This window comes from Vicia villosa, unplaced genomic scaffold (assembly GCF_029867415.1).
Source record: "Vicia villosa cultivar HV-30 ecotype Madison, WI unplaced genomic scaffold, Vvil1.0 ctg.000089F_1_1, whole genome shotgun sequence".
In the NCBI taxonomy this organism is placed as follows: domain Eukaryota; kingdom Viridiplantae; phylum Streptophyta; class Magnoliopsida; order Fabales; family Fabaceae; genus Vicia; species Vicia villosa.
The window spans coordinates 808,351-832,367 of NW_026705008.1; the positions used below are offsets into that span (position 1 = coordinate 808,351).

Below are 24,017 nucleotides of genomic sequence, written 5' to 3' on the forward strand. Positions count from 1 at the left end.
ATGAAATTTGTATTGTTCGATTGACTGAAAAGGCGAAGGCAAAATTGGTTTTGTTTTTTGTGTGGGTGTGCGCAGCCACGTGCTAACCACGGGACCATATTTAAAGTGGAGCATTATATTTATTCGGTTATTGACTGATTGACGTACGCGCTCACGCACCACGCTCCTTCTTTGTGGGAAAAGGATCCCTAACTTTTTAGCGGCAATTGCATTCCACTCTCTCCATCCCGTGATCAAGCATACTATTTTACATAGATTAAGAAAATCTTAAAAAAAATAAGAGAGATAATATTATTTTTAGGAAAATACTAACTTGTGTCCTCAAGACAATGGTTAAGACTTTTAAAACAGTAAATTTATCTCAGTAATTTATGTATTTAATACCTCGAAAATTGAAATATTAAATTAATATTAAATTTTCTATAAAATATTTTTTTTGAATGCTTAACCATTGCCCTAAGGGCACTAGTTAGCAAAACCCTTATTTTTATTATAATACTATTATCGTGTATCGGGAATGATGAACTTTTTAATAATTAGAGGGTAAAATTAGAAAAAGTGTATTGAAAATTGAAATGGGTCATTCATTTTAGGACATCATTTTATTCCAAATGAGTCACTCACTGTGAGACTCAGGGAGTACATTTCTATCTTTCAACAATTATAAGCCATTGGATTGATTTAAGTATCTCTTTCCTTGCCACTTAGTCAAAATTGTATTTCTTTATTTAAAAAAACATAACAAAGTATTTAAATATGGAAGAAAAAAAAACATTACTTTTGTTTTCTTTCATCTTCTTCAGCGTCGTGCATTTCAGCTCATCATGGAACTTATTTGTCGTCGTCCTCATCATCACCGTCATCATCGTGTCTTTGATTGTCATCACCATCACCGTAAAGTTTCATTATCATCAACAGTGTTCTTTGTTATTCAGTTTCGTCGTTGTTGTTGCCGTCGAACATCACCATTGCCACATCTTAGATCATCGTCACTGTTAAGTTTTCTGTAAAATCACCAACATTACATCTTTGATCATCGACACTGTTAAGTTTTCTGTAAAATCATCATCTTTTCATTTTCTATTACACTGTTTGTTTGTGTATTTTTCTATTCTTTCTTTTCTTTAGTGTTTTTGTATTGTTCTACAATTAACATTATTTTTTGGGTTAAATAAGTTTTTGGTCCCTATAAATATCACAATTTTGGTTTTTAGTCCCTATAAAAAAAGTTGACTTTTAGTCCCTATAAAATTACATTTGAACTCACTTTTAGTCCTTGTAGAGGGACTAAAAGTGAATGCAAAAGTAATTTTATATGGACTAAAAGTCAACTTTTTTTATAGGGACTAAAAATAATTTTTGGTAATTTTATAGGGACTAGAAACATATTTAACCCTTATTTTTTTTAATCTTTTATTTTTTATTTTATAGGTTACGTTACTTGGTTTCTATTTTTATTTTTATTGAAATTCATCCAAGTTGTTTTGTGGTTTATATTTAGAGTATGTGTGTTGTTTAAATTGTTTTTGAGATACTTACTATTTCTTTTTCTTCTTAATCAGATTATAAGACATGCATAGAGTTGATTATTATGGGATCTTCAACTATTGATTAGAGGCCATTGATTGGTATGAAATTTCACTCAATAGAGACGACTTATCAATTTTGGCTCGCGTACAGTGCACACGTTGGCTTTGGTGTTAAAAAATGTTATGTGAACAAGAGTAAAAAAGAAGGTTTTATATCATTGTCATACTTCAAGATTTTTGGTCAACACCAAGTATGTGAAGTTATAACCATCATTTGATCAAAGATTGATCATGATCCATTAATAAAAACTCAGAAATGAACAAATTCCAAAGGTTCAAATTAGGGTTTTTTATAGGAAAAAGTCAACAAAAGACACCTTTTGAGTCAAAGCTCATAACTTGAGCATGGAAGCTCCAATTGAGGTGAAACCTAAAGGAGGATTTAAAGGACTCATCAAGCTTTCTAAAAAGTCCTAGAATGCATTCATATGATTAAAATTGAAGGAGATACAAAGCTTAGAAGTTGGTCGATTTTGGAGAAATACATAAGACCCTAACTAAGTGATTTTGGTTTTCTTGACCAATGGGCCTTACTTTTGGATTCTTAACATGACTTTGGGCTTCATATGGACTCTTAAACTAATTATTTCATTTTTATAATATTTATATGTGAATATTTATTCATTTAAATACTTATAAAATACACAAAATATGGAATAATTTTATTTAAATCAAGAATCTATTTTTTTAATCAAGTTTAAGTCATCCAAGTATCAAATATATTGTTGGAAAATAGGATTGGTGAGAAGAGATTAGGTTTAAGCCATTTTTAGAAAGAATTAAAATCAAATTCTCAATCGAATATTTCTCAAGCCAATCTTGGATTTTTCTTCACACTTGCAACCCTAAATTACTCCCTATATATATTACAAGATACACAACCTAATAAGGGACGAAATCCTAACCCTTGAAGCCTCCTCCAAAATTCAAGAAATCACATAAAAGAGCAAATTTTCGTTTTGCGATTTGCAACCATCATCAACTCAAACTAACCACTGCATTCACGTCCAAAGAGGTAAAATATGAGGTTTGGATCGTGACTGAAGCTCCATAACACCCGTGGTGACTATATCGCGTTCACAATAACTCATGCATTTTTTTACTTCGTTCGCGATGATTTGACGTATTTCAATAGTATTTAATTGCGTATTTAAGTTCATTGTGTGTTTTAAAGAAGATCTGGACCGGTAGAACAGGGCCATGGGGCGTAGAGAAGAAAATGCCATTGTTAGGGCATGTTGGAACTCATCATCGGTTTCGAGTTTATAAGGACTTTCGGGCTAAACGAATACCGTATTCATGATCATGGGACAAAATTAAGGCAACCTGGGTTTTTAGTTTTTCTGTTTGGCTCGATTTTGTAGGTTTTGTATGAGGGCAGAATTTGCTATGACTTATTTTTGCAGGAATCGTAGCTATTTTAAAGGGGAATCGTAACTAAATTGGGGATGGAAATTCATTGAAGAAGATGAATAGTAGATAAGGCTTTGGTTGCAGCGTGTGGATGCATGCCGTAATATTATTGGCGGGTCAAAGCGCACTCATCCTCTCTCTGTCCGCAATTAGTAGAAGCGTAACAGCAAGGGGGCCCAGCTGACTCACGGTTGACTTCCCTCCAATGATTATTATTTTCTTATTTATTTAACGCTGCCCATTGTTTCATCAGCAAATGCAGGTGACTCGTTTGGTAAAGCATTGCAAGTGATAAGCGTGAGGGCATGGGTTCGAACCCTACCCTCAACGCTAATTATTTTTATGAATTGAAATCGTATGTTCAGCTCTTGGATCCAGCGCGTCGCACATGCATATATGTATCGTGGACTCTCGTTATCAGCCCTAGGATCCTCTATGATTCAGATCTAACGTACCAAGAACTGGACGCTCCACCATGAACCCTCAAAGCCAGTCACACAGGATCTGACGCCAGGTTTTATATATTATTTTTATTATTTAGTTATCTAGATTAGGTTTAATTAATATTAGGTTTAATTAATATGTTTAATTCATTCAATTTATTTTAATTAGGGTTAGAATATATAATTAGGGTTTAGAATTATTTTCCCGATTCTTTCCATTATTCGATTTAAATTTATTTAATTAAATTTAATTATAAAAATCACTAAAACCCTAGAAAGGTTATCATGTATTGGGGTTTGCCCCATCCCATTGGCCAAGGTATTAGGATTAGGGTTGTCTAGCCGGCTTAGGGTTTAGCCAAATAATCTTAGAATTTTGTTCGCTTCGATTAAATTAATTGATCGCGGTGGATAATAATCAATCCTTTAAATAATTAAATACAAATTAAAATAACAATTTATTCTGCTAAATGGTTTTAACCAAAGCTATTAGTTACGATGATTAGCATTTTCCCTTTATCAAAATTCGTTATTATTTGTAATCGAATCTATCGATTATGAGGGATAACGATAAAATTAAATAATTAATTATTAAATCACAATTATTTGCTATTAGTGATAATCGAACCTATCGATTTGAATGGTTAGCAATCCCCACCAATCTATTAATTATGGTGATCAAACCTATTGATCATCGCGATTAATAGTGCAAATCAAATCAGGGTTGTACGCCCAATCCTAAAACACTTCCCAGATCTAAAACATTCAAAACACTTCAAATCAAACTACGGATTTTCATCCTTATTCCTAACTTATCATAGGCTATTTCAAAAGCCTCTGAAGCAACTTTCAACCATATCAGATCAAATTCGAATCCTAAGGCGTACAACCCTTCCCCGAACTACGTTGACTCTGATTCTCCCTAAGGAGATACGTAGGCACTTGGCAACAAGGCGAGTCCCCTTCCCCATAAATCTCATTTTGTCCCGATTTTATTTCTTTGATTTACAAACCTTTAATCTTTATTATTTGCCTTAACCCTGATAACTGTCTATCATCTTTCTTTATGTTAGCCATAAACCTTAGCTTTATAATGCAAACCTTAGGAAAGGGTTGAGGGTGCCTAACACCTTCCCTCGACCTGAATATAGTATCTTACCCTGATCTCTTAATTGCGCGAGGTTTCCTATTCGCCTTGGTAGAATAGGTGGCGACTCTAAATCTTAATTTTTAGGGCAGGTTGCTACAATCATCATGCGGGTTTGTTTGTAGTAAGGAAGGATTGCGATAGCCTAACAAGAGAGATGTCTTTGTTAGCAACCATAAAGCTGAGACCAGAATAGATTGCAAAGCAAGGATCTCTCTTGTATTGAAAAATGAAAAGCTTTTCATCCATGAATTTGTACAAGACCATAATCACCCTTTACAACCACTGGAGATAACACACATGCTTGCATCACATAGAAAGATAATTGAAGTCCAATCGCGTGAGATTGATCTAGCTGATGACTCTAGATCGAGACAAAAATCAACATTTCAACTCATGAGCAGACATGCATGCGGGGCACAAAGCTAATCTTGGATACACGCTTAGATGTAAAAAATTATTTTAAAGCAAGAAGACAAAGAAGTATGGTGTATGGCGAGGCCGAATGTCTTTCACAATATTTTCAATGACAATTGTTGGAGAATCCATCTTTTTTCATGCATACCATATGGATATAGAAGAACAAATCACCAATGTGTTTTGGTGTGATACAAATATGGTGTTGGATTACGGATATTTTGGGGATGTTGTGTCTTTAGATACTACCTATTATACCAATCATGTTAATAAGTCATTTGCTCTATTTTCCGGATTCAACCACCATAGGGGTTCAATGATTTTTGATGTTGCACTATTGTATGATGAGACTATTGAATCATTTAAATGGTTGTTTGAGACATTTTTACAAGCACATAGTAAAAAAAACCAAAGATTGTCTTTACGGATCAAGATCAGGCAATGTCTAGAGCTCTTGCTGAAGTGATGCCTGAGACTTACCATGGTTTATGCACGTGGCACTTGTTGCATAATGGAATTAAACATCTTGGAAATTTGATGAAAGGAGGCAGTTATTTTTGTAAGAGATTTTAAGAAATGCATGTATGAGTTTGACACTGAAGAAGAATTTGAGGCAACTTGGAAGTACTTGGTCAATCAATATAATCTTCATGAGAATAGATGGATCAAATCAATTTATGTTATAAAATGAAAATGGGCTTCGTGTTACATGAAGAAAGCATTCACACTTGGTATGCGAAATACCCAACTTAGTGAAAGTTTGAATGCTCACTTCAAATCTTGCATGAAATCGAATGTGGATGTTATACAGTTCTTCAAACACTTTGAATAAGTTGTCAAGGAGAAAAGAGGGAGCAAATGAACTTGTGAGTATGATTCCAAACACAAGCTTGCAAGGTTGAGATATGAGACATTTCCGATATTAATACAAATGGGAAAGGTTTACACACATGTTGTATTTGATTTGTTCCAAAACGAGTTTAAGTTATTCTTAACAATGAGCATACTAGAGAGAAATGAATCTCACACTTTATGCAAATATACCATACATTATGGAAAACCATGAAAAATCTTGGAAAGTATCATTTGACCGTGCTTCATCATCCATATCTTGTAGTTGTAGAAAGTTTGAAACATTTGGTATACTTTGGCCACAAACATTAAAAGGGTTTGAAGCAAATGATGTTAAAGTCGTTCCTGATGAGTATATTTTAAGAAGGTGGACATTAGAAGCTCGTTGCGATGTTGTGCAAGATTTGAGGGGGAAAGAGGTAGAAGGAGGTCCAAAATTATCAATCACGCGAAAATGTAGAAACGTTGTTTCTAAATTCATTAGAGTAGCAGCCGAAGCATCTCCTTTTGAAGAGTGTCTTGAGATTGTAGATAACACAGTAGATTTATTGAGTAAACAATTAATGGAATTTCACTTACCTAGAAACAATAATGGTGATAATCTGATATCTGTGACTTTTAATGGTACGCAACCTAATGGATTCAAGATACGACTTGGCTCAAAAGGACAAAAGAGACATAAAATTTGGCAACAAGTCATCTTTCTCAAGGAGTATCTTGTTCAGCACCTCCAACTTATGAGTTCCCTCAAGCACAAGATGGCCAATTTAATTTTATAGCATTCTTAATTGTAATTTCACATGTCTCAATATGAATATGACTGCAAAATTTTATAGAATTGTCTACAGAATTTTGTATAATTTGGTTGTAGAATTTGAATGAATATTGTATAATTCTGTTGCATAATTTTGACGGCATAAGTAAAATTATTCTATATAGCTTTGTAACATTCATGCATGATTTTGTAACATTCAGCTATATAATTTTGTAACATTCTGCTGCAAGATTTTGTTATATTTAATTGCATAACTTTGTTAAATTAGAATGAATTTGACTGCATAATTATATTTAGGCTTCATAATTTGGTGATGATATTGATTATTTTGTACTATTATGCAGTCACCTTTCAATGATGCAAACATTAAAACAATGGATTAATTGATTCAACAACTACCTAAAAAATTTGAGTTGTTTGATGATAATATTACTTTTTGGTACTTATATTATTTTGATATTGATGTGCATTCTGATTTTTTGAAATAGTAAAGTTCAATCCAACTAACTAGAGAGAATCACAGTTATAGTTCATACAATGTGTAGTCTATATATTTTGTGAATTACAAAGTTATGCTGATTTGTAACATCCTGCTAGAAATATATTGTAGAAAGTGATGTTAATAGAAATAAGTAACATTGATATAAAAAAAAAAATAGTAACATAATCTCCATCAATTATTATGTTTTACACTGATATCAATTATTTGGAAAGTTATGCAGAATATTAATTAATTGGATATCAATTATTTGAAAAGTTATGAAGAATATCAAATATATTACCCTGATACTCCCTCCGTTTTAATTATAAGTCACTTTGAAGAAAAAAATTGTGTTTTATTATAAGTCGTTTTATAATTTCAATGAACCATTAATACTATTTTTTCAATTATACCCTTAAGCATTTATTATTCTCTTACTTAAAATTATTTTAATGTCTTTCCCATACAATTAATGAAGGACAGTATAGTAAAATCTTTTATAATTTTTCTATTTCATACAACAATAATTATTTTTCTTAATATGTGTGAAAATGCCAAAACGACTTATGATAAAAAGCGGAGGTAGTATATTTATACAAGTCTAAGCATAAATTTGAAACATAATCTCCATCATCCATGCAATTCAATTGGCAATATGAATTTATCCATTCCAATGCTAGACTATATAATATAAGTACCACTCAATTGACAACTTTTATATAATGCGCTAGACTATATAAATTTATCAGTATATGACATTAACAATTTATAATTAGAGCTAGACTAAATAAGTAAGAATTGATGTTCCAATTCAATTGAAAATCAAATGTCAACTTTGTATTCATAAATTTGCATTACATTGATATGGACCATAAATTGATCCTCTTACATGAACTTAAACTTGAAAAAATAAATTATTTCACTTCAGCAGTGTCCTAAAACTTTCAACAAGTGTAGTGTTTCTAAAACTATTATCTTTCTAAAACTTTCAACAAGTGTAGTGTAGTGTTCCTAAATCTATTATGTTCCTTTATTTTCTGCTTCATAGTGTTCTGCTTCCAAGTTGCAAAAATTCATATGTGTGTTCTTTTGAGTTGCAGAAATTCACAAGTAGTGTCGACATAAATGCATCAAATTTTCTTCTTCATTCTTCAGAAGTATTTGCCTTGCATAATACAAATATATCAGTTCCAATGTTGACATGAATAAAATAAAGGTTGAGAAGTTTACAATTGAATTCGACTCATAACCAAACAAGAACCACTGAATTTAACTCATAATCGGAATTCGACAATTTTTCAAATTGGATCTGATGATAACGGCAAGACGATGACATAATGTCGGCATAAATGCATCAAATTTTCTTCTTCATTCTTCAGAAGTATTTGCCCTGTATAATGCAAATATATCAGTTCCAGTTTTAACATGAACAAAATAAAGGTTGAGAAATTTACAATTGAATTCGACTCATAACCAAACAGGAACCATTGAATTCAACTCATAATTGGAATTCAACACTTTTTCAAATTGGACCTGATGATAACGGCAAGACGATGACAAGACAAAGAAAACCAAATGAGACTACTGGAGGCAGCAACAACAACAAACCAGTGGTGGCCGGAGTCGAAAATGAATGAATCATAGGAGGAGGCAAGCAAAAGTGGCAATGTTAGTAGATGACAGTAAGGATTTAGGGATTTATGGGTTCGTAATAATTTTATTTCTCCCTTTCTTGATTACAAATTCTCTCTTTTGATTCTAAATTTATTTGTTGAAAAAAAATACACGTGGAAGCATCTTAACATTTTAATTGATCGTACGACTGAGAAATGTTGCAAGTTACTCTAACATTCCTGCGTGAACGTTAGAGAATCTGTTCCCTTCTTTTTGTTGCTAACTTTTTTAGAAACGGTGATAAAACTTGAAAACGCTTGTTGATTGTTTTGGATTTTAAAATTTAAATTGAAGTTAATTTTTAAGCCCTCGACAAAGGAGAAAGATTTGAATTGAAACAGATGGTATCATGGTCATCAAAGTTTTCTCCATCTCCGGATTTATCCCTTTAAGGCTTAAACATAGGTGACAAAGTAATATGGATCCTTCTAATCAAAGTAACATCATTATCACTCATATACACATAGAAGGGAACTCTTGTGTTGATTATTTTACAAATATAGATCTCAATACAAGTTCTATCATATTTTTTACTCAGTTCTAATAGAGATTAGGAGGGATTTTGTAAAGAATAAATTAAGTATACATTTCTTTAGATGTTCTACTTCTTGATGGATTAACTTAGTTATTTTTTGTTCCTTTGTAACATCTTTCCTTTTCAATATATGAGCCTTTATTCAAAAAGGGATGTCATTATTGATAAAAATATATTAGAAGGATAATCACGCAACATGAGGAATACATTGTGAATCATGTGTATAGAGAAGCGAATGTGTGCTGATGCATTGGCCAAGGAGGGGTGTAATAAGAAGTTCTCTAGAGTTTATAATGGAGCTCCTATTTTTGTCAAGTCCATGTTGGACATGGATAGTGTATGTTTTGTAACCTCCTTGGAGGGTATTTCTTAATTTTTTGTTAGGCTTAGACCCTCATTAACACTAAAAAAATTTGATTACTGAGATTAATTTATGTGAAAAATAATTTTTTATCTGCATATTTAATTAACTTATGTGACATAATACTTTAAATATTTTAATAAAATAGCATTATTCAATTTTTTTAATTGAATGCATGTTTAAAATATTATTATTAAAAGAATTATTTTTCATGCGAACATATATTTTAAGTCAAAATATTACTTTATTAGTCATATTATAATATTGCTGTCCATTTTGAAATTGGAAGCGTGGAAATAGTTGTAGAGGCATATCATTTGATGGATGAAAATGTGGTCTTTAATGTGGGATCTAACTCTTACTCGGTCTAGGTGGTTGAGGAACCTCCATGTGTTAACTTCAAGGAGGATATAGTTGTTGGTTCGACCTATAAAGAAGTTGTTGGAGTTTATGATAATGACCACGTCTCTGACGGAAATTCAGATACTGACTCTAGTAGTGAAAAAGATGGTTATTATGATCCAATGAAGTTCAATATAGTTTTCCCTATAATATGATGAAAGAGGCAATTTCTGGTGAAGATGATGATTTTCTTCATGAAGAGCTCGTTGCAAGGTTTTTGATATTGTGAATGTAGTTGATGTTTTAATTGAGGGCATAGGTTTGGAGATTTTTAATCCTCTAGTTAATGAGGAAGTAATGGTCAGGGAAAAGGAAGTTGATATGGCTTCTTATCATTCCAATGGTGTTCCTTTGAATGAAGATATCATGCGCTTCTTGGAGGCTGAAGATGATGATGACTTGGTTACTAAAGTACATGGCACATATCACTTTGTTAGTGGATGGGAATAGTCGAATACTTGTCAAAGTTTGAGTGGTACTAGTGGAAAGTCTAACCTAGTTGGTCTTATCTCTAGGTCGGTTGAAAGGATGAAGGGTCAATTTCAATATGTCTCTTTGTTCTCTTTGAGGGAAGAAGCAAATACCACATTTCCATGCAAGTCAACTTAGATAGAGTAGATAAAGGAGAAAGTAAGTCTAATGTTGGAAAAATTTTATCATGTTTTGATGTTTTGCGTAATGTAGCTTCCCATAATCTCAATTCAAGGTGTGTGTCACCAGATTCATATTTGGGCATATTGCTTTCACGTGAATTTTCTTTGCATGGTGATACTTCAAAAGCTCAATGTGATCAACGCATTATTTCCTCACGTGGGATTTTAGCCAATCCAAATCATTATTCCTCTTATGGACTCGTGTCTAAAGCAACTAGCGCAAAACTATTTTTCAAGTTCAATATTTAATTATTCCTCTTAGCAGCCTAACTCACTATGTGAGTTAATAGTTTTTGAACATTCTTCTTAAAGGGGTGCTAATCTTATTTCTAAGAAGGGCCCTACTTCATGGACTTTGATGGGTTATAAAAAGTCTTAAGATCAAGACATCTCACTTAAATCCCTCATCCTAATTCATTTGTTTCTCTTATAGGTGTTAATTCTAATGTACGGGTAATTGGATCGTAAACTAAAGAGTGCTTAGTTCCCACCCATATTTCTCATCGCATTTCCCTCTTCCACTAAGGTGGGTTTTTGAGATTTTATTCCCTCTCTCTCTCTCTCTCTCCTGGTGGCAAAGACTCTCCTTTAGCACTGGATATATCCCTGCTCAGACTCGTCCTTCTAAGGTGGTGTCATCCCATTCCCAGAAGTCAAAGATTAGATTAGGGTCCCCTAAAGACGTTTACCTGTAGGCTGCTCATCCTTTAGAATTCTAGGTGTTAGACTCAGGCCCATATATTATTCTAGACCAGTTGATCCAAGTATTCCCCATTATTTCTCGAGAGTCAGGTATGGCTAACACTTTTGCTATTTCTTTTACTTCTATTAGTGTTTGTATACATGATAGTATTCCTATGCTGATTCCAAAAGGAGGTTTAAGTTGTCTGTGACTCTCTTAGTCGTTGTGTTTAGATGATTATATAGTTCCCGCTCCTTCTCATAAGGAGATAACATTATTGATCTTATCAAATTTTCCTAATGTAGTATATAATTTTGTTGCTAATAGGGTTCTTAAGGTTACTAAAAAGTTGGGTTGCGAACATTTGGTGAGTGATGAGACTGTTGTGAAAGATATCGTGTCTATGGAAAAAGAAAGATATGAAAAAAAGAGCTTTTCGGTCGACTAAGGGTAGGGGTCAATGTTAGTGTGTTCCTTTAATATTAGAGGGTTGGGGAGTAGTGTCAAGATGAGGAATGTTTGAGAGCTCACCCTTCTTAATTCCTTAGAGTTTGTGGCCATCCAAGAGACTAAGCTTTTAACGATCTATAATTCTCTTATCCATTCCCTCTAGGGAACTTATTATGTGAGTAGATTTTCATTCCTCTAAAGGGTAATAGTGGTGGTCTTATTTCAATTTGGTGTAGTTATATAGGTAAAGCATTTTTCTCCTTTTTTGGTTTCGAGTTCCTTGGTATTTGCCTTGAGTGGGGGTAATAGAAGTCTGTTTGTTTTATGGTTAACATGTACTCTAAATTGTTGTTGGCGGGTAAAAGGGGGACATGGGATCATCTTTGTTTATGCAAATCCATATTTAGTGGTGACATTTGATGTGTCTTTGGGAATTTTAATGTAACATTGTCCTAGAACGGGTAAATAGGCAGTGTTGGTGCTTTGGTTTCATCGTGAAATGTTGAATGTGCTGCTTTCTCCGCTTTCATTACTCAGATAGATTTGTTCGATCTTCCCCTTTTTGGTAGAAAGTTTACATGGTTCTAACCTCGTGGTGGGGAAATTAGTAGGATCGTTCGCATTATGGTTTTTGATGGGTGGTCAAATGCTTGGGGGCCCACTGCTCAATGGGCCCTTCCTAGAGATGTGTCTAATCATTGTCATATTATTCTTAAGTACGGTTATCAGTATTGGGGATGTAAACCTTTATGGTTTAATAATCATTGGTTATCTCATCCTGACTTCCATGATTTGGTCTCTAATTCTTGGTTATTCTCTTCCAATGCCGGTTGGAAGGATTTTACCCTCTTGGGTAAGTTTAGATCTCTCAAGGTTGCTCTTAAAATATGGAAAAAGGGAGTCTTCGATGCTCTTGATGCTCAGATTGAATATCTTATGGGTATAGTGAATGACCTTGATCTTTCATCCGATAATTAATCCCTCCTTGGTTATAAGGTGAATTTGATCTAAAGCCCTTAATGACCTCTAGTCTTTACTTCAGGTTAAGGATTATCAATTGTGTCAGAGAGTGAAGGCTAGATGGTTGAAGAAGGGATATATGGATTCTTCCTTCTTTTATGACTTCGTTAAGTGTAACAGAAGGAACTCCATCTAAGCCATTATGAAAGGCGGTGTTGGATTGAAGGGGTGGCGGAGATCTGAAATGAGATTTTCTCTCACTTCTTTAAGAGATTTAAAGAACCAGATATTACTAGTCCTAGAGTTGATGGGGTGGCTTTAAGGTCCATCTCTTCTTAGGATAATGTAGCTCTAACATCCTCTTTCAACATTGATAAGATTGAAGCGGTTGCGTCTCTGTGTGATGGGAATAAGACCTTTGTGTCTGATGGGTTTAGTTTCTCATTTTTTAAAAGGCTATGGAACTTGATGAGATTTGATGTGGGGTGTATATTTGGTGAGTTTCATAGATTTGCATCTTTCTCACACTTCTCTTTGTTTTTATTGCAACTCTTGTTCCCAAAGTCAAGAGTACGACTTCCTTAGGTGATTTTAGACCCATTTCTCTGGTAGGTTCCCTTTACAAGTTGGATGCCAAATTTTCGACTTAAAGGTTAAGAAAATTATGGATAAGTTGATTAGTCCTAATCATCTAGCCTTCCTCAAAGGTAGAATATTGGTTAATAGTGATGTAATTGTTAATGAGGTGATTAATCTGGCAAAGAGATCTAAGAAGGAGTGTCTCATTTTTAAAGTATGTAATACGGTGAACTGACTTTTATATCGAAATGTGCGGATAGCAAGAGTCGCCACCGACTTTTATTTTATCCAAATTTAATCAGAAAGGCTAAAAGAACAGGAAAAAACCTTTTAAATAAAAAAAGGGTTCGGGGGGTAATTATGCAAAAGGAAGGTGTAAGGCACCCTTTGCATCCATGGTTTTCCATGGGCTCTTAATTGCTTTGCTCTTTAAGTTTCAGAAAATGTAGAAAAAGAGAAATAAGGACTTTAGCTCGTAAATGAGCTTAGCCTTATTGAAGATTTATGAGAAAGAATATGAAAAAGTCTTTTTAGAGCAAGGCAAAGCTATTAAGGGCAAATTACGTTATAATTTGAAAAGAAGTTCTTTTAGCCTTTCGGGGTGAAAGGGTCTATCCTTGCCATAAGAGGGCAGGAAGCCTTTTATTTGGAGGTTGAAGGGTCGTCGAGAGTTCGTTCGCCATAAGACTATCCCATGCCATAGGGAGGCAGGTAGTCTAAGGGGAGAACCAGAATAGCCTTTTCGTAGGCAACCAGAGGATACCTCAGCCTTTTCGTAGGCAACTTTCGAGGGTCGAGATCATGTGTATCGAAGGCAGCATCATTAGGGACCATGATCTTTAATCGAGGCAACATGGCTGAGGTATCCTCGTATTCGAGGGACTGGCTACTCTGCAAAAACACAAGGCAACAAGGCAGCAAGGCAACAGAGAGGTTACCCCAAAGGTGTGCGTGTGTGCATCAATCACGTGATCAGTTTCAAATATTTATCTTATAGTTAAGTGATTCTAGATTCAATTCAAAGTTATCACTCCCTAAAATTACTAACCACAGCAATTAATAATTAAAGCAATAACGGGAGAGGGAAATTGAAACCAGCGGAAGGAGAGGGGAATTGAAACCAGCAGAATAATAAACAAATAAGTCTAACATAAGTAATAATTAAGGTTTAGGGTTACCGACTATGCGAGGCTTTGGCATTTGGCAAACCCTGCAAGGCGGGAAAAATGGCAAACAAAAAGTAGGGTGAGTGCATTATCGGTTCGGAGGCAAACAAAGCTAACCCCAAAAATAAAAGGATGAGGAAAATAAAATAAATAAATAAAAGGCACTTAGCTTTGAATTTGATCTGATATGGTTGGCGGTCGGAGGAAACCTCGGGGTTAACCCTGAAAACATATGGTAAAAGCAAAGGCAGAAGAGAGGTGAGTGTATGCACAGTTCAAAAATGGTTTAAGGGTAAACCCTAAAAATAAAAGGGAAACAAAATAGACTTTAAAATAAATTAATACTTAGCTTCAATCGACGAAGGTTGATAGGCAAAGGTTTGCCTCGAGCCTTAAGCATTGACCCTGACCATTAGAGAATTGGCAAAGAAAAAGGAAAGGAATGAATGTAGGAGAAATTCTATGCGCGAGGAGATCAAACCCTAATTAAACGAAATAAAAAGTAAATAATATTAATAAAAGCAGGTTTAGAACTTAGCTTCGTATTTGACGTGGCGCGTAGTCAGAAGGGATCTGAAAAGTCAACCCTGAAAAGGCATAGAACAGCAAGTATCTCAGTGTATGGAATGATCTTCGTAAACCCTGATTAGGGTACGAATTGAATAAGAAAATACGAACGATTTAATTAATTATTGGTCTCACGACCTAATTAATTAAATCGGGAAGAGAAAATAAAATCGAGCATGCAGGTATTTTTTTAGGAATTTTTTAGAGTTAAAATGAAATAAATATGAATTTTTCAAGTAATTAAATAATTAAATATAATTTGAATAAGGAAATAAATAACTATAATACAAATAAATATATGATAAATATTAAATATATAAATAAATAATTAAGAAAATAAATAAATATAATATAATAAATAAATAAATAAATATTATATAATAAATATATATTAAATAAAGAAATAAGTATATATGAAATTAAAAATAAAATTAAAAAATATTAATAAAAAAAGTTTTAAAATAAAACATATAATATTTTTATTATTATTAAGAAAAAGAAAAGAAATAAAATGATATATATATATATATATATATATATATATATATATATATATATATATATATATATATATATATATATAAATAAAAATAAAACAAGTTATGTAATTAAAAAAAAAAAAATTATAAAAATCTTAGCTTTTTATCCAGTGTGACGCGCGTGTGAGGAGCATGATACGCCTGCGCTTCCTGGCACGTGAGATTTGATCTGGAAACGATCCAATGGATGAACACGAAGAGACCACAGCATTCCCCTGCGTCTTGACGTACTGGATCTATGAGATCCCATTTGAAAACGCGCGCGCAGAGGCCACCAATAGGCAGGTGACGCGTCAGCGTCTTCTTCTTCCTCACGCCCTTTTACAGCGCTCTTTTACAGGGTGCTATAAAAGGTTTTATCTTTAACACCTGCAAAAATAGCGAATGCACCCTAGAGAGCGAAGAAATTTTTCGCGATGGTGCTCTTGAATTCGTGTGATTCTGAAGAATCCAACTATGGTATCAATTTGGTCAACAAACACTCATATCAAAAAGCCCTAAAAAAAGCTTCGAAAACCCTATTATGGCATCTTGCTATTAAGAGCACAAGCATTCGATTAAACTTCCAGAATTGATAACCACATGATAATAAACATAAATATATGAATGAAATTTATTGAGGATGCATGTAATATGCAAATCGAGCAAAATTCAAAAACGACAAACCGTGAGGATTTGCGATGAACTCAGAGAGCTGGGAACTTGGAAAAGGATTGAGACACACTCAGAGATGCCCTGGGAATCAGTCTTGATCGATAGCAACACTTAAATCGACCTTGATCTCATAATTGAATCTTGAGTTTTTTCTTGATTTTCCACTCGGATTTTGTTCTCTTGAAGCTGCAGAAATCGTGAACCCTTGCCTTTGGTTTGTTTGGGTACTTATAGGGACTGATTTAGGTCAATAAAATTGGATCAAATCTCTCTTGAATCAAGGATTGAATTGTTTGGAAATTTGATTGAAATATGCCATGAAATCTTTCTAAAATTGTCCAAAATTTGATTCACTTGTTCCAATTATCCAATGCACAAAATTTGATTGAGTTTTAGAGTAAATGTAGATTGGATTTGATGCCAAACAAATTTTCTTTCAAATCTTTTTGATTTTCTTTAACTTTATTGAATTTTAAATGAATAAAAAATTCTATAAAATTAATTTAAACCAAATAAATTCGTGGCCAATGATTTATGGACCCCTTATATCATGAGGAAGGAGTTTGGATCTTAAAAATGTGGGCCCATTTGCAAAGAGTTTCAAGTTTCTTCACATTATTCCCTCCAAAATAGCCCAACTTTGACAAGGTCTATCTCTCTCAATTTTTTAGGTATGGAAGTGTTCTAGGACTTTTTAGAAACCTTAGAGAGTCCTCTAACCAGTGTCTTTGGTCTCATATCAAAATTATTTTCCATGCTCCTTGTGCGTCCTTTTGAAAAAAGTGACTTTTTGTTGACTTTTGAAAAGGACCTATAATGTTTTGGTCCATATCTCTCAAATGAAGCATTTTTAGACTTGGCATGTGAGAGAAAAAATTGTAGAGAATCCAACTTCCTTCAAACTGAGATTTGGATGGGAAATTTTTGATGTTCCATGTGAGAGTTATGGCTAGTCAAAGTTTAGTTGACTAAACCCTAATTTAGAAACTTTTTGATTCGTTGATTTTTGATCTTTCCTTGATGAACCATGATCAATTCTTGATCAAATGGTGAATGATACTTCAATATGAGGATCTTGACAAAAAATCAGGAGTTTTGACTTTACTTTGACCACAGTTGACTTTTAGGTTAACCTAGTCGACTGTTGACTTTCTGAACAATTGAGTGACCAATTCTTTGAGATGAGACTTGATACTTGTCATGGAGATGATGTGAGATATATTGAGCCATATGAGATGCCTTGGAGCCATTGATTTACTGATTTTCCTTTGAATAAGCCAAACCCTAATTCTCTGATCTTTGCTTAGGAGAGTGTGTCTTGAAACTTTGTGTTTTGATTTGAATTTGAATAGGAGAGATAGTATGGGCAAATTTTGGGGTATGACAAAGTAGATTTTGAGAAAGTGTATGATTCAGTAAGTTAGAGCTTTCTGGATCATATGCTTATCAAATTTGGCTTTAATGATAAGTGGAGATCTTGGATCAAGGTATGAGTTTTCTATGGTAATCTGGAGGTCCTGGTTAATGGTTCCCCAACTCTTGAAATCAAGATTCAAATAGGGTTGAAACAAGAAGATCCCCTTGCTCCCTTTCTTTTCCATCTCGTGGCCTTGGAGCAACTGTAGAAAAGGTTGGGAGATTAGAAGACCTTGAAAGTGAAGGTTGAGAAAACACTTAGAAGGGAGGTTGAATAAGTGGGTTTTAAAAAACTTTATGAAGGAAAGATAACCAAAACACAGTTATTTTTATCCTGATTCACCTTCTCAATAAGGCTACCTCCAGTCCACCCTTAACAAGGTGATTTGCCTCTCTCAACAGAGGTCTTAATCCACTATAATCAGAACCTGATTACACTTGCACGACCAACTGTCGTGACTCACAATACAGTGCACGAGCCAAACGGCTGGTGACTAACAATCTTGCACAAGCCAACTGATTGTGACTAACCAATCCTCTAACACTCAACTATTTCTAGACTTCTTGAGACTTCTGACCCAACTGGTCTCTCAAGGACTTAGTTACCACGTAACTTCGGTTAATAGTGTATAGTTTTGCTTATAGAAAGCTGTAATCACCACTGTGATATTTCACTAAGATTAAGTACAGAATAATGAACTCATAATATGAATAAGAGAATTTAGCTTCCTAGAGTTTTTCTTCACACTTGATGATTTATCAGAGTTGCAGCGTTCTTGTGTGTTCTTTCTTGTTTCTTTCTATTTCGCTCGTTAAGTTCTTATAGTTCTTCAAACGATCATGAGTATATATATAGCTTTAGAATTTTTGACCGTTATCTCCAAAGCTTGCATTATGCATTAAATTGTTTGCGTGTTGTCTTTGCTTTTGCTTTCTCCAAGAATTTGCATGTGGATAGCTTCTTCAGTCAACCTTGGAAATTACGCTTTTGGAGTGTTGCAGCCGTTTTGCTAATGATTATGTCTTCAACGGTTTAATTTGAATCAATCTGCGTAAACTTCTGTTCAGTCTTTGTTCTTCAACTTCTGTTGTGGATATGTCTTCGGCGTGCGGTATTAGAAGTTGCTTTTCAGCGGTGTTAACTTGAATCATTTCTTATAATCTTCTGTTCACCCTTGTTCTTCAACTTCTATTGTAGATATGTTTGCATCGTGTGGTATCAGAAGTTTCTCTAGCTTTAAGTTCTGATTCTTCAAGTTCTGATTGCTGGTACTGGTACATCTTCTGAAATTAGAATCATATGATTAGAGTACCATGTTTGCTTTATACAAAATTTGTTTGTTTGTTATCATCAAAACACTAAAATATAATTATAACCAAACTATGTTCTAACAGAAAGGTTCACTGTCCAATATCTGAAGGTGATAGATTTTGTAGCATTGGAGCTATACGAGGAGTAACTAAGATCATAACATCTTCAATAGAAAGAGGAAATGGAACCTTTGTAACTAGATCAAAAGCGTGGATTACATTAATAGTTCTGACATTGGCACTGCGTGCGGTGGCTGAGCGAGTGGTTTTTTCTACTGCCATGATAGGAGGAACTTCATAAGTCATATGTACAAGGAAGAGATCAGCGCTTTGTAGGAGGAAAAATTAGTGATAGGAAAGAGAAAATATCGACTATCTAGAATCAGGGTGAATATATGGTAGTTCTTCATGGAGCTTCGCGAGAATCAAAAGTTGATTTTCTCATACTGTGCCACAGTTTCAAACTAGAACAAAAAATTGGTAGAGATTGAATGGAAGGGAGTTCTGGTGCGGTGAAGTGAACTTCAAGTACGATAGAGCAGGGATAAGCATGTAAAGTTAGCATTTCAATGCTCAAGTCAGCGAATGAGTGAGAAAGTAATATAAGTGTATGGATGAAAGAATACTCATAAAACTTTATATACTACAAACACAACACCTCACACATGATGTTGTCCGATAAAATATAACTGTGGGAGATGCGCTAGAGGCCGAAATTGTCTATGATTAGTTGGGTAAGATCCTACATATTCCACATGTCTTTATGTGTGATGCATGTTATTGAACCTTCTACCATGGACAACAATCATAAGAAAAAAGGGAAAGAAAAAAAAAAGCTAAAATTACTTGGTCAATATTTTGAATTAGTCAAAATAAATATAAAAGACTAAAAATAAGAATACTAGTGTATTCCTAGAGAAATAAAATATGTATTGTATGCTATGTATAAAACACATTATTTTCTAAAGAAATAAAATATGTATTGTATGCATGTATAAAACACATTATTTTCAAAAACATTGTTATAAAGATTAGCTCATCTAAGTACTCCTACTAGTATATTTTATCAAATAAAATGATTAAAATCGAGTGCTTTTGTACTTACATAGTCACAAAGCGCGTGCAACAAAAAAATATTTGAAAGCCGTGCATAAGTGCTTATTATGCTTTTGGAGTAGGTGGGTAAAAATTTACGAATCTAGACGGAATTTTGGACGTTGCGGTTTATGCTTTCAAGATATAATTTTTTATTTTATTATACTTTTCGTTTTTTTATTTATACTATGAAATTTTGCTTTTATTTTAAAAATATTTATTTTGGTCAATCCTTCATATTTTTACTTATTTATGAAAATTTTGCTTTCATTTTAAAATGGGGAGGATTATATTTACTCCAGGAGTAAGTTATTATAACTTAGTCCAAACTAGATAATTGATTCTTCCCAATCTAATAGTTAAAAATAATAAATAATAGTTTTCTCTCTCCACATTTAATTACTTATTATTTTTAACCACTAAATTGAAAAGAATCAATGGTCTAGATTTGGAGTAAGTTATAATAACTTACTACTGGAGTAAATATAACCCTCCTCTTTTAAAAATATTTATTTTGGTCAATCCTACATATTTGAATAATTAAAAAAATAATAATGTGGCATACTTTAAATAACATAATATTATATAATAAATATAGAATCATAAATATCAACTAAATTGCAAAAACATACTTTTTAAAAAATTTAGTTTTAATTTTGAAAATGATTATATGTCACTTAATTTAAGAAATGCCACACACCAATGATCAAAGTTTAGTAATTGTAATGAAAGGAATAATTTTGTTAACATGTAAAAATAAGAGGATTATAATTATAATTAGGATTTAATTAAATTTTTAGTCTCATAATTTAATTATTACTTTTGTATTAGTCTCGCAATCACTTTTCATTATTTTTTAGACTCATAACTATATTTATAAATTTGTTAGTTAAATTAGTTTTTCTGTCAGTATTCCTAGAAAAAAAATATTAAGTCATCAATATTTAGTTTGGTAGCAAGACTAATAAAATAGTTTTTTAGTATGAACCTTTAGCTTTTAAATGTTATTTAAAGTAGTTTTTGAATTTATAGTTTTTGGTTTATATTTTTTCTTTATTTTTATTATTATTATTATGTTTATCTTTTAGAATTATTATAACTTAAATAAAATAAATATTTTTTAATTGCAATTTTATAAAAGTTAAGTTTTACGTAAAAGTTAAGTTTTATATTTAAAATAAATATTTTTTAATTGCAATTTATTTCATTCTTGTAACAAAAAAAAAATTAAAATAATTGTGAATATCTTACTAATACAATGTATCTATTTTCTTACTTGTCAATTTTCACTCTATCTTCCTCCATCGATTTCACCCTTACTTTTTATTATAGTAATTCGACACACACGTAAACTATAATATAATATTTTACATGTATTTATTGTTATATTTAATTTTATTGAATATAAATTAATTTAATAATAATGTGTAAAAGATAATGGATCTCCTAAGCTAGTACTAATTAAAAATGTTATTTTGTACTAGCATTTTATATTTATCAGATGATGGAACTACCTATTTATCAAACATTTCAATTAATTTATCAACATCAATTATAAACTATCAATCATCAATTATAAATGATTAATTATAATCTAAAAACTACCAACAATCTTATTATTATCAACTAGTTTTTACTAAATATTAACACCTGAAACTATTTTAATTTTACTATACATTTCTTCTTGCAAAGTTTTATTATTGGTTTCATCAAATCAAATTAAAATTTAGAAATCCCACATTATAACTCTATACATTTCGTCCACAAATTATAAAAAGATCAATTTAAGTTACTCTAAAAATGGTGAAAGTTCCCAATGTTAAATAAAATTTTGGGCATATTTTGTTTCATTTAAGAAGCAAAAATAGTTAAAGATGAAGTAAAATAAGGTTCAAATGTAATTGAGTGTGTTTCATATACGGCAAATAGAGCGGACCTGTAAGGTAAACACTCCAACTCCGAAATCAATGAATGAATGAGAATTAGTTTAAGAGTGAAAATGAGTATATTACATGGATTTTGCGCCTGCACAACTCTATATAGTCTAGGTAGTTAGATATGCTTTTGCTCGTCTGACGCTTTGCGTGAATCACCAAGTAATTAGGCCCAATGATGGGAAGCTAGCAAAAGGTCAGAATTACATGTTCTGTGCTCGAGCAAGATCAAATTTGTTCCCTGCGTCTTTCCTCACAGTGCTTACAATTAAGCCTTTATGCACGAGCCTTGTAAGCAGCATGGAATAGTTTCCCATAAGCCCTTGTTTCTACTTGATGAAATAAAAGTTTTATTGTGAGGGCTTCTAGTGCATCCCCTGAAAGAAGGGAACAAGAAAGCATTAAAGCTGATATCATTGGGGACAGGGGCATTGAATGTTTTCCTTATAATTTGCAATGTTTTGCTAGAGAGTTTTTATGTGTGGCCCTGGACTGACAGTAATGATGCCCTCTTATCTTAGGGTACTCGAGTGTTCTGAATAGTTCAATAGGAGATTATGATCGTTGGTAGCATGGTGGAATTTCCTAACATATATTGTCATGGACCGTACAACTGTTTGAAGAATATATAAAGAGTTCTTGGGTAGCTACCCTTCTTTTTCTCAATTGTGAGACTCAAGAATCCTTCCCCTGTTTATAGTGGTTATTATCATTTCGTCTGAAAATTAAAAAAAGATAAATTCAAATTAATTTAAAACTGGTGAAAGTTACCAATGTTTCATAAAAACTAAGAGATTTTGTTTCATTCTAGAACCAAAAATAGTTGACGTTGAAGTGAAATAAAGTTCAAATTTGGTTGAGTGTGTTTTAGACAAGGCGTAGCGAAGTGGGCATTAAAGGTTAGAACTCCAACTCCAAAGTCAGTGAATGAATGAGAAGTAGTTTAAGTGTGAAAATGAGTATAATACCTGGATATGGCGTCTGTAGAACTCTATAAAGTCTAGGTAGTCAGATTTACTGTTGTTTATTTGGACGCTTTGCGTGAATCACTATGTAATTAGATCTAATGGAAATTCTGTCGTAACAGATTCAGATGTCGTGAAAGATGTCGAGACATGTGATCTATAAAGAACAATCAACAAAAAATATACACAGAATTATGTCAAACTGAAAGATAAAAACCACCACAAATTGTTAACCCAGTTCGGTGAAATCACACCTACTCTGGGGGCATACCAAGCCAGGAATGAAGTCCACTATCAGCAGTATTAATTCGGAGTTAAACTAGTCTCAAGCAACCCATCACTTAATCCCTACCCAATGACCCTTCTACATAGGTCCTCCCTAGATATGGAATATCTCTGTCCCAATTCCAATCATCGCAATGGTGTTGTACAGTTCTCCAGTCCCAAGAGCTGTAGCAACGGCCTAATATCCATCTCCTTCTAGTCTCAAATATCTAAATGTTTGGAAGACATACTTCCATGATAATCCCTAGCCAAGAACCTTGACTATGACCATGAACCTGGAGTTACTTCAAAGCTTCCTCCAAGAACAATACTCCTCTTGCCTACAGGCTTCGAGGATCACATAGTTAACCTTCCCACAAGTTGAGAGGTTTACCTTGACAAACCCTAACGGATACATCTTTAATGCTCGGTGGTTGTCTTCTTTTTCTATGTTACAAAGTCTTCTATTTATAACCTATACCCAACTGGATTTGGACCTTCAATCACAGTAAATTTGTTGTTCCAATATAGCAGTAACTTCTGCTACAATCAAGGTCTTCAATCTGTTAGTTTCCAATAATATCTCTATAATTAGAAATGATATAATCTTCAATATTCTGATTTAATTCGCCTGAATGATTCTTCAAATCTTCATATTGATTGTTCAGACCTGTCATATAATATATCACGCCT

General features: G+C 33.0%; 1 pseudogene; it reads left to right on the plus strand.

The window, feature by feature from the left end:
• Positions 1–1,591: 1,591 nt before the first annotated feature.
• LOC131623910 (protein FAR1-RELATED SEQUENCE 5-like) lies at positions 1,592–10,539 on the plus strand (annotated as a pseudogene).
• The last annotated feature ends 13,478 nt before the right edge of the window (positions 10,540–24,017 follow it).